We start from the raw sequence: 12,583 nt of genomic DNA on the forward strand, positions 1-12,583 counted from the left end.
CGAGAGGTGCCAGCAGTAGTGACAGACTCATTGTGGTTGGTCACTGACAGGGTGTAACTGGCATATGTGCTGCTGCATTTCAAGTTCATATTCTTTTTCTTCATTCTTAATGCACTAGAAAGCAGCTATCAAGAAAAAAAATCTTAAATTAATGTCAGAGACCTTGTGCTTGCGTGTCACAAGCGACTGTACTGAGCTTTTGCATTTCTTGTGCAGACCTTTTCGTAAAGGAGGATTTTTTTTTTTTTTACGAAAATTCCCAAAATCCAGAAATTTATCTACAACTGCCTACCTCAGAAAGTTTGCACATCTGTTTTACTAGTCAAATCTTACAACCGTGCTCGTCACACCAATGCAATGTCCTTTGGCACGTGCTGGCTTTATGGATGTGTACCTACTTAGCATTTCTTATTTCAACATTTTTGGGGAGGGGGTTGAATTTTATTTAAAAAAAAAAATAGGTATTTAACTGTGCATATCTGGGGATTTTTTTGTACACCTGTTTTATTAGTCCAATTTAACAACCTTATAGGCCACACCTATGCTGTGGCCTGCTGCCACATTTTGCTTTTATACTTGTACCTACTACCTAGCATTTGTTGTTACTGCTTTTTTTTCAAGGGTTGAATAATTGGGATTCAAAAGTTAATTACAGTTTTTTTTGCAACTGGTATAAAAAACAGTGGCCATGGCAATGGACAGGGTAGTGTAAAAGAAAGAAAAAACATACCGTGGCTAAGAATGTGGGAGCTACTAGCAGCGGCTAAAGTACCACCACTGACACCATCCATCCAGGTGGTAGCACTGCCAAACGCAGGTCACAATTTACCTCATTTGCCTCCAACATGCGTATTGGTGGCCTGCAATCTGAGAGTTTTATGGAATATATGACGCATCACTTGTTACAGCCACAGAGGGATGATGTTACCTCTGACAATGACACTATCAGTTTTAGTGAGTATTCTGCACAGAAAGGACTGCCTGATCATAAATGAGTGAGGGATAATTTTTGTACCGTTTTTTCATTTAAAAAAGCATGAATAGTCTGTCAGTGTGCTGTGTTAGTAATTGGGCTGTTGGTTACTACCTGGTTAAAATCCACTTCTAGGTTGAGGTCACTTTGCATTGCTAAGGCCGTGTTTGTATTAAAGAGCTTGAAAGAGGTTGGATACAGTTGTAGGAGTCCTCAGAGTATAACATAGTGTATGTAGTATTGAGATTCATGGAAAACTGATTAGCTGCTAATCAAATTTAAAAAATAATTATCCAAAAAAAACAAATTTGAATTTTAAAAGATTTGATCATTTCTAATGTGAAGTGGACTAAACTCATACCAGGTGACCATAGTAGGAAAAAACTTAGCTTAGAAGTTTGTTGCTGTATTTACAAAAGATACGCAAGTAGTTAATTGGTTAATCCACACTTCATGACAGCAACTTGGATGAGTATACATCATGTAATATGGAGGAATATGCATGACACAGCGGACTACTAGTGATGGGAGGATGCTAATAAGCTCATTGGTTCAAATAATATTATGTGACCGCTACTTTATTGCATGTTTATAAAATGCCTCTTAATTCTTGGTTTTGAATATTTGAGTGTCTACAGCACCTCTCCTGGACATTAATATTTCATAGTGACATGACGTGTATATACATGCTTTTTTCTTTTTTAAGTAAAAGTCCATGAAACATTTTTTATTTATCATTTTATTATATTTATATATTATCAGAGCACGATATGCAACATATCTTTTAAGAATAATAATTGTATAGTTCCTGTATTTCATCTATAATAACTCAGCTCTGTTCTGGGAAGCTGTATAGCACCGACTCAATCTGACCCCACAGAGGCTACAAACTGCTTTAGTTCTAAGTACCTCATATTCTCCTATTAATGTATCAGTGATTTTACCTGTCAAAGATAACAAATATCAGAGATTTCTTCACTGGACAAAGTGCTGACTAGGAGATACCTTTTTTCCATCATTTATCCAATGCACCATCATTTCCATTTTAGGAACAGAACAAGGAATTAAATGACCCATTGCATGACTTATGCAAACAGAAGTAGAGGGGACTCATTAATGGGGTCCATTTGTTGTCGGTATTTTTACAATTATGTGCGTGCAGAACTTTTTCTTCTAAAAAAATGTATCCCAGATGGACCCCATAATAATTAATGAGGCATTTCTTCTTCCATTAGCATAACTGATGCAACTGATCACTTATTCTGTTTGATTAAACAAGGCTGAGAATTAAATGTCTGAACTGACATGTGAACAGAGCCTAAGTGAAGGTGATTGGGAAAAGAAGTGGTAAATTAGCAATAGTGCACCCAGTATTAGAATTATCTGCATCACCTTTTACCTGATTTACTGTATAGATGGCAGGAAAGATTAACCCCTTAGTGACAAGACTAATTTTTTTTTAAATCTGACCAGTGTCACTTTATGTGCAACCCCTGGCAAAAATTATGGAATCACCTGGCTCGGAGGATGTTCATTCAGTTGTTTAATGTTGTTGAAAAAAAGCAGATCAGAGACATGGCACAAAACTAAAGTCATTTCAAATGGCAACTTTATGGCTTTAAGAAACACTAAAAGAAATCAAGAAAAAAAATGTGGTACTCAGTAAGGGTAATTTTTTCAGACCAAGCAGAGGGAAAAAATTATGGAATCACTCAATTCTGTGGAAAAAATTATGGAATCACCCTGTAAATTTTCACCTCAATTTTGATAACTTCTGTACAGGCCGCTATAGCCAGCAGACTCTAAGGTCGTCAGTTGGCCATGAACTGCCAAAGCAAACATCAGGACCACACGATCAAGATCTCAAAGTGCCGATGAGGTTAAAGAGGGAGCCCCCACACTCTGTTAACTATTTAGATTTTGTAGTCACTATTGACAGCAGAATCTAAGGGGTTAAACGTCCATGGTCGGTGCCAACACTGATCTTGGCTGATGCAGCGAGTTATCAGCTATAGTGTACAGGTGACAGTTACAGGAACGCTAGTCTCTTACATCGCAGGTCAGTAAAAAGACGTCTGTTGGTCACTAAGGGGTTAAAAAAAACCTGGAGTGCTTTCAACATAAAAGACTCAGACTTTTACAGCAGATCATTTCTGTCCCATTTGCAAAAACATTATCAGTTTTTATTGTTATATTCAAACTACAGGGATGTTTTTTTCATATTTGACATGATATAATAATATATGTGCATTAGTTATACTAGAATATGGATTATTTCCAATTTAGACACTAGAAATGTGATTTTTTTTTCCAACCAACGAAGCAAATACTTTGTTTCCTTCCTCCTAAAAGTGAAAGGCTAGAATTCACACCTGTAAGGGTAGGCTCACGAGCGTATAAAAAACCTTATATAGTTTCATCCAGAAAAGTGGGATGATTTTATTCTCACTTGTCATGGGTGATTCTCCGATCAATGGAAGAAAGTAGTGCAAGCTGGGATTTTTTTTTCACGCTCAGTGAAAAAAATCCTCCATTGAATAACATTGGTCCGAGTGGTGTCCGTTTTTCCCACGGACAGCACTTAAACCGAAAATAAGGTCCCGTGAACGGGCCCTAAGGTACATTTCCGCTGCACAATTATCGTGAACAAGCATTCCTTAGTACAATTATTCATGATACTTGTACAATATAAACTGCCGATGTACGAGGAAAACGCCTGACTGTAGGGTGAATTGATCTTTTGGTTTTCACAAAACCTAATTGTTAGCAGCGCTGCCGAAAACAATGGCAGCTTATGTGCACTAAGCAATCTATTACAGGCAGGGTTGGCCAATGTAAAAAGGCTATTAAACAACCACTCACTGCCAAACATGTTGCTGGATGTTTAATGCTGAAAACTGTAGTTTAAATGGATCCATACGCTATGTGATGCACTTCAGTACGTTTCATAGTTGTCACAGTTCTGTGATCAAAATTGGATTAAGGACAGGTGCAGACGGCCGTAGAGTCTCTCATCCGAGAGAATCGGGAAATGCCACGCTGATCAAGCTCTGATAGTAAGCTTAGTGTGCTCCAATTCTCTCGGATGAGGAGAACATGGAGAAATAAATTTCTCTATTCTGTGAGGCCGCGGAGATCGGACTGCACTCAGATGTCATCTAAGTGCAGCCCGATGTTTTCCAAGCACCAATTGACTTGTATGGCTGACTGCGATATATTGGATCAAACTCGGCATGCAATGATATTTTTTCCTTGGACACACTCTGTCCGAGGAAAAAAGATCGGAAGTGTGCAATGTACCATAGACTAACGTCATATTCTGTCAGATTGCATTCGGACAGATAATACGGTCATGTGCACTAGCCCTATAGGTTTGTTTAGTTAGAAAACCCAATTTCAAACACTGTGGCCCCAATTCCTTAAGATTGGCGTTTTGTACACCAGTCATAATGTGGCGAGAACTCTGCTTAATCAGTTCAGGGCATCTTATCAATGGCTTGAGAATGGTCAAAGTGTTTTACGCCACTTTTTTGGCTTAAGGACTTTGAAACTGATCCGCCCTCCATCTCTTAACCATTGCATAGTCCCCGATTCATCACACTGAAAAATGCGAAACGAATATTGGGCTTTAACAAACCCTTCACACATAGCTGAAAAATGTTTCATACTCTGCGGATTTGATGCCAAGAAGAAACTCTGCAGCAAAATTTTCAATAATTGTGGATTTTGCCGTGGATTTTTTGCAGAATATATATTTTGATCACAAAGTGTAAATGTGCTTCCCCAATATAAAGGCTGGAAAAGTCTATTATATCTTAAGGTAGATTGTTTTCTATACTCTTATGCCTTTTGATATGTGACATGACTAAATGTTGCTATAAAAGTTATTATAGGTTAGTAAGTGAGTAACTGCATAAAAAAAGATACCCATGCATCTCATATGTGGAAGATGCGTATCTGACATACAAGATCAAGCCCCCTAAACCGTTTATATGGGCAAGTAGGTCCGTTAAAGATAAATGCATTGGTATCTTAATATCTGCTGAATCTGGAGAAATTCACTATTTTCTCAATATGCTAATCAGGTCTTAAGAGCGTTGTCAGATCCAGAAAACATAACAAAACTCTCACTCCAGAGCATATTTCTATCCATAGCGCCTCCCTCTCTATCGGTGATAGCGCAATGTGTCTGACGTCAAGCGCCGGCCAGGAAATCTAGCGCCCGCATCCATCACTGCTTTCCTTGCATCAAAGTGCCTCGCTAAGGCGCTGGCTTCACCACTCCTCTGCCATGTGCCGCCCAGCCATGCTGTACAAATGGACGTGTCAAGCGTCTGCATTGCTCTTCTGGGTGTACAGCATGGCTGGATGTCTCATGCTCAATGGAATAATGAAGACATAGCAGAGCACCTTCATGCACGGAAGCGAGGAAAGTGGTTCTTTACATAGGAGCTAGATTTCCTGGTGCTGAGGATGGAAATAACCTCAAGAGCCAACGTTTTGGTATGTGCTCTGGGCGTGACAAAGCACTTGCCGCCTCATTTGCATATTGCGGAAATTGTGGATTTCTCTTGATTCAGGGAACAGATAACGGATATAAAATGTGACAATGCATTTATCTTTTACTGACCTACATGCCCACATAAACGGTTTAGGGGACTTGATCTTGCTGACAGATTCCCTTTGCCTGAATTGGCAAACAAAATCGAAACCCAGTAAGATAGCAGTAAAGTCCTCCATAAAGTTTAGACTAAGGGCAATTGATTTTATAATTCTGGTCCATCTAGTATATATGGGGTCGCTCTACTACCCCTTGAAAGAGGATATCATGAGATAGAAGCATCAAGCCTGTAAAGGCCCCCATACACATTAGATAAAATTCTGCCGACTATCCAATATGTGTGGGGGTCTCCCATCTCTCCAATGATAAATATTTTCAGTGGGAGAGAGGGATTCAACCTGTTGAATTTTAATCGCTGAATTTTTTAGTTGGGCACAGAAATAAGCCGCTATCAGATAATTCTGAATGTGGCTACTTCATAGAAAACACAGGAATGCTCGGCCAAGTATTTCTGTGTTTGGAGATGGCTGTGGGACAAATAGTTCAGGCAGGTATCTAATGTGTATGGCCAACTTTACATTACAACAATGATGCCAATGCTTGTGTTTCCCCAGGAGATAAGCCTTTACCAGATGTGTCTGGCAGCATCTTACTGTGCCCTTCCCATTGAAAGCATATAAATGCTAACCCCAGGTGAGCTTGCATGTGTATGGAGGGCTGGAAAGATAGCAGTCGACAAAATGCTGAGCACTATTGAAGGTGTATATGCAACTTAAAGCCCATTTCACACATCCGTGTTTCCCAGTCCGTACTCGGACTGCGATACCCAGACTGTCAATGGGTCTCCTGACCCACACTTGGCATCCTCATAAGCATATATGAGGTGGCAGATTTTGGTTTAAAGGGAACATGTCACCAGATTTTTGCTATATAATCCGAAAGCAGCATGATGTAGGGGCTGAGACCCTGATTCTATCAATGTGTCACTGGCTGGTCTGCGTGCTGTCATTTTCATACAGTCACTGTTTTCTCTGCAGATCTAGCAGTAAACCGCGCCCACACCACTGATTGGCAGCTTTCTGCGTACACTATACATTAACAGAATGCGGCTATTCAGTGGTTGGGGCGTGGCTACACAGGGCAGTTGACTAGGAGGCACAAGGCAGCTTGTCCTGTTGTGATAATCTCCTGCTGATGAAACAGATTTTATTGAAACAGCCACACACAGCCTAGTAAGTGACACATCAGTGGATTCAGGCTTTCAGCACTAACATCATGCTGCTCTCAGATTACATAGAAAAACCTGAGGACAGATTCCCTTTAAAAAACCCACAGCCAGTCTGTGCAACCCAGTCCACTGTGCAACTTGGATGTGCGAAACTGGCCGAAACATGGCATGTGACTGCTGAGATCACTAAGCTACAGTGGTCAACTCGAAAGCAAAGATTGGCTGGAGGATCAAAGAGATGAGTAGTATTTTTTCTTTATCTTGCAACAACCAGGCAGCCCCTTTAAATAAACGCGTACTTTTGTTTACAAGTGTATGGCAACCATTTTACTTTGGAAAATTATAAAAGCATTAAGCTCGAATTTCAGTCTATTGGAATTTGAGAGGATCCATACATTATGTAGTCATCATTGATATTAAGAGATGTAAATGTCCTACCCGCGTTGAGATGTTGGCATGATTTAGCAGCACTGCGCTATCACTTCTGTCAATTTTCTACACTCACTGCATTTTTATGTTTTATAATTTCAGCTAAAGTGATATTTTCCTATAGATTGTGCAATGATGCTGGAGTAGGATGCGTGGTTTCTCAAATGCTTTCTATAGCAGAATAATCTACCTTTGTAAAGTTAATATATTGTATTGGTTTTAAATTATATACAGGTATTTTGGAATTGTCTTTGTGTAAAATATTCAAATATACTGTGTATATTGATAAAAGTAACTATCATTTAGATTTCTATGTAAATAGCAGTTTGTTCAGCCGTTTTAAATAATGAATGTTAATAACATTAAACATATGAATACAAATTATTTTATGGAAATATGTTTATTTCATTTATTGTCACAGAAAACGTATATATGTCTCACTAATCTACTGTTATTAGCCAAAGAAACGAGCCAAACAGGATAAGCATAAAATATATGGTGCCACCTTGCATACTTGAATGGGTATGTTAGGCTGGTTTCACACATCCACGTTTTCTGATTATTATTATTATTACCAATGTGAAGAAATGGCAGCAGGGAGGCCTCGCAGAATCTCGCTGTTGCTGCCTCTTGTGATGGATCCACACCCAGCCACCCGCCTGACGTCACACTACGCCAGACGGAGCACGTGATACTATCTACTCTTTGCACCAAAGTGACGTACCGCACCCCCCTCAAGGACGCGTAAGGTCAGATTGGTACAGTTCTACACAGTCACCCCCTGTCCAACGGGTACAGAGAGGCACCAGGGAGTGAGCAAAGGTTGTCCACTCAGACACTGACGTGGCACCACACTCGCTCACACCCCCTGACAGGCTGAGAGGCTCTCTCACTGTCTCCAGTGAGCAGAGCCTTGTTGGCCTGGTAGAGCTGCCACCAGTTTCTATTTGATATAACGGACTTATATCGGGCTAGAAACCAGCCCGGTAGCGTGTTCGTTGGACCGAACAACAGACGTGAGGTTCATGGATCGAGACAAAAGAACAGCTCAAGATTAAATTATATATTGCCTTAAGGGCACACTAAATAATACTCTATATACATAAGTGTTATACATACACAGTGGTCAGAGTTACAAATACAATAGCCGGGTACAACAAGTATAAGCAGAACTTAAGAGTCAATTACCAGTGTAGATGGAAAGGCCTGACTTGTGGGGGAGGACTGCCACATGGGAGGCTGTGGGCCCTTACTTGGTGGATGGACTTTCCCCACACGTCTTGATGGCACAACCTCCCAGGAAAAAGACGATGTCAGGGTTCCTGGAGTACTTAACCCTTCTGGATCACTCCCAGTCCGGCCTCGTGGCTACTCCCAAATCTCCTCCCCTGGTCTGATGCACTGAACCAACGCAGATCTCTAGAATCAAATTCGATAGATTCTTAGGGTACGTCCCCACGATCAGGAACCAGCAGCGCTTTGGACACAGCGGATTTTCGCTGCATCTAAAGCGCTGCATTCTAATGCCGCACTTGTTTTGTCATTACATGTGGATTCAATCGGTCAAAATCTGCAGCGGAGTCTAGCGTCTCCGCTACAGAAATTGACATGCTGCGGCTTGTAAACCCACGCTGCAGGTGAGTTTATATGTATTATTAAGGTAACATACCTAAGTAGGTGGTGGGCTGTTTGTATGAGGCGCTAGACTCCGACATGCGTTTCAGACCAGACCTTCGTCAGGGGGTCCATATCCATCTAGATCCATCCATCCATCTAGATCCATCCATCCAGATAGATTTGGATAGATAGATGGATCTGGATAGATAGATAGATGAATAGCTAGATGGATAGCTAGATAGATGGTGCTGTCATCATGATGGCCTTTCACCCAAATGATCATGCTGAAGAAATCAGAGACTTAAATCTTGGCTTAGACAATACACCAGTACAGAGAAGTCTGGGCTTGAGATGGAACTTATTGAAGGACTTCTTTGGCTTTCAGGATGGTTGCGCAGAAAAAACATTTACTAATCTCATTTACTAATGAGAAAGTGTTTTCAGGACGTAGAAGAGGTTAAGAAAAAATAGCTGGAGGCACTTAACAGCATTAGCTCAGAAGAATAGAAAAAATGTTTAGAACAGTGGAAAAACCGATGGACAAATACATATAATCTAATGGACAGTATTTTGAAGGGGATTAATGTTTTCAAGATGTTATCTTGAATAAAAAAAATGTAAATAAGAAATTGTTATTTTTGGGTACTTCCTCGTAAATTGTTACAAAAGATTCTTTTGATGTCATTAAATTCATTACAGAACCTGGTAGAAAAGAAAATTTCCATAACAGTGTTAACGAAAGCATATTGATCAATTTCATTTTTTCTTCTTTCTATATGAAACATTCCCATTCAATTTTTTCATTCCACTATTTGAATCGCTTACCCAGTTGACCAAGTGGGGTAACCTCATTTCTCTAGTCCATATATATCAAACTCTGGCCCGTTGGCCTAATTTGGCCTGCAGGGTGTTTTATTTGGCACGTGACACTAGAACCACCACCTCTATGTGGGGCCATTATTCTGTATGGAGGACTATGTGGGGCCCATTAATCTGTATACTGGCTGGCCTGCGACTTTGTCCACGTTTTTCATTTTGGCCCTCTTTGTGTTTGCGTTTGACATCCCTGCTCTAGTCTAATGTAAACTTTATCACGTTCCCAATACCAGTTATCAGGATCAGAGTAATTTCTTTTAGCCGTGTAATTTCTCCTATGGGGATAGCTGACTTAACATGCTTAGGATGTTTTACCCGAGACTGGTTTTCTGTATGTAGTGGTGATTTTATTAGTCACAGTATTGACCTGAATTAATAAATCTAAAAAAGTCTTAGTTACTTACAGGTAACAGGATTTTTCGGAATCCATGACAGATCCCCAAGAGAGGGGATCCACCCACCAAGGACAGGAAACCTACAGGCTAAAAAGGGCGGCACCTCTCCCTCGCATTAGTTGGATTACACCGCATGAGAGGACCTCAAATGGTTATTACAATAAAAACAAGCCAAACAGCCAACACCACATAACTTAAAGTGTAGAATAATAATGCTAATGAAAGGAGTGCTCACTAGTGATGATCGAGTATGCCTCATTAACCCTTTCGTCAAGCTACTCTGGTGCTCGCCGAGTATTTTGGCATGCTCGGCGTTTCATTCATTGTCGCCGCGCCTGCAAGTGTCACGGCTGTTAGACAGCTGTGACACATGCAGAGATAGCCTATAGGTACAGTTAGGTCCATATATATTTGGACAGAGACAACATTTTTCTAATTTTGGTTCTAGACATTACCACAATGAATTTTAAACAAAACAATTCAGATGCAGTTGAAGTTCAGACTTTCAGCTTTCATTTGAGGGTATCCACATTAAAATTGGATGAAGGGTTTAGGAGTTTCAGCTCCTTAACATGTGCCACCCTGTTTTTAAAGGGACCAAAAGTAATTGGACAGATTAAATAATTGTAAATAAAATGTTCATTTCTAGTACTTGGTTGAAAACACTTTGTTGGCAATGACTGCCGGAAGACTTGAACTCATGGACATCACCAGACACTGTGTTTCCTCCTTTTTGATGCTCTGCCAGGCCTTCACTGCCGTGGTTTTCAGTTGCTGTTTGTTTGTGGGCCTTTCTGTCTGAAGTTTAGTCTTTAACAAGTGAAATGCATGCTCAATTGGGTTGAGATGAGGTGACTGACTTGGCCATTCAAGAATATTCCACTTCTTTGCTTTAATAAAATCCTGGGTTGCTTTGGCTTTGTCTTTTGGGTCATTGTCCATCTGTAGTATGAAACGACGACCAATCAGTTTGGCTGGATTTGAGCACACAGTATGGCTCTGAATACATCAGAATTCATTCAGCTGCTTCTGTCCTGTGTCACATCATCAATAAACACTAGTTACCAAGTGCCACTGGCAGCCATGCATGCCCACGCCATCACACTGCCTCCACCGTGTTTTACAGATGATGTGGTATGCTTTGGATCATGAGCTGTACCAGGCCTTCGCCATACTTTTCTCTTTCCATCATTCTGGTAGAGGTTTCATCTGTCCAAAGAATGTTCTTCCAGAACTGTGCTGGCTTTTTTAGGTGTTTTTTTAGCAAAGTCCAGTCTAGCCTTTTTATTCTTGATGCTTATGAGTGGCTTGCACCGTGCAGTGAACCCTCTGTATTTACTTTCATGCATTCTTCTCTTTATGGTAGATTTGAATATTGATACGCCTACCTCCTGGAGAGTGTTTTTCACTTGGTTGGCTGTTGTGAAGGGGTTTCTCTTCACCATGGAGATTATTCTGCGATCATCCACCACTGTTGTCTTCCGTGGGCGCCCAGGTCTTTTTGCATTGATGAGTTCACCAGTGCTTTCTTTCTTTCTCAGGATGTACCAAATTGTAGATTTTGCCACTCCTAATATTGTAGCAATTTCTCGGATTTTTTTTTCTGTTTTTTGCAGCTTAAGGATGGCTTGTTTCACCTGCATGGAGAGCTCCTTTGACCGCATGTTTACTTCACAGCAAAACCTTCCAAATGCAAGCACCAGACCTGAAATCAACTCCAGGCCTTTTATCTGCTTAATTGAGAATGACATAACGAAGGGATTGCCCACACCTGTCCATGAAATAGCCTTGGAGTCAATTGTCCAATTACTTTTGGTCCCTTTAAAAACAGGATGGCACATGTTAAGGAGCTGAAACTCCTAAACCCTTCTTCCAATTTTAATGTGCATACCCTCAAATGAAAGCTGAAAGTCTGAACTTCAACTGCATCTGAATTGTTTTGTTTAAAATTCATTGTGGTAATGTCTAGAACCAAAATTAGAAAAATGTTGTCTCTGTCCAAATATATATGGACCTAACTGTATATAATCTATACTGTCTATAGATGGTAGAAGGAGAGCCTTAAAAATCTCTTCTATTGAGATGTCCGCTTTCTCCGCCTAGGAGGTTGCCAGTAGAATGAGCCTTTAAACCTTCCGGCACCTCCTTGCCGCTTGTTGAGTAGGCTAGAGAAATGGCCTCTCTAATCCACCAAGCAATGGTGGGTTTGAGACCCTACACTCTGTTCTAGAACCCTGGAAGGACACAAACAATGATCTATCCTTTTCCAGTCCCTAGTAGCGGACAGGTATCTGATTACATATCTCCTAACATCCAAAGTATGCAATGGCGGGGCTAGAGAAAAAGCTTGAATATCACTAACTCTTCTGGCTGAAGTGAATGCTACTAGCAGGGCTGTTTTGAGGGAAAGAACCTTAAGGGTTGTTGATTCTATGGGTTCAAACAGGACGTCTGCAGGGCAATCAATACAGAGGAGGACAATTTTATATTACAGGAGGATCTAT

Source organism: Phyllobates terribilis, unplaced genomic scaffold, assembly GCF_046119375.1.
Source record: "Phyllobates terribilis strain yellow unplaced genomic scaffold, ASM4611937v1 Scaffold_4__5_contigs__length_816908805, whole genome shotgun sequence".
In the NCBI taxonomy this organism is placed as follows: Eukaryota; Metazoa; Chordata; class Amphibia; order Anura; family Dendrobatidae; genus Phyllobates; species Phyllobates terribilis.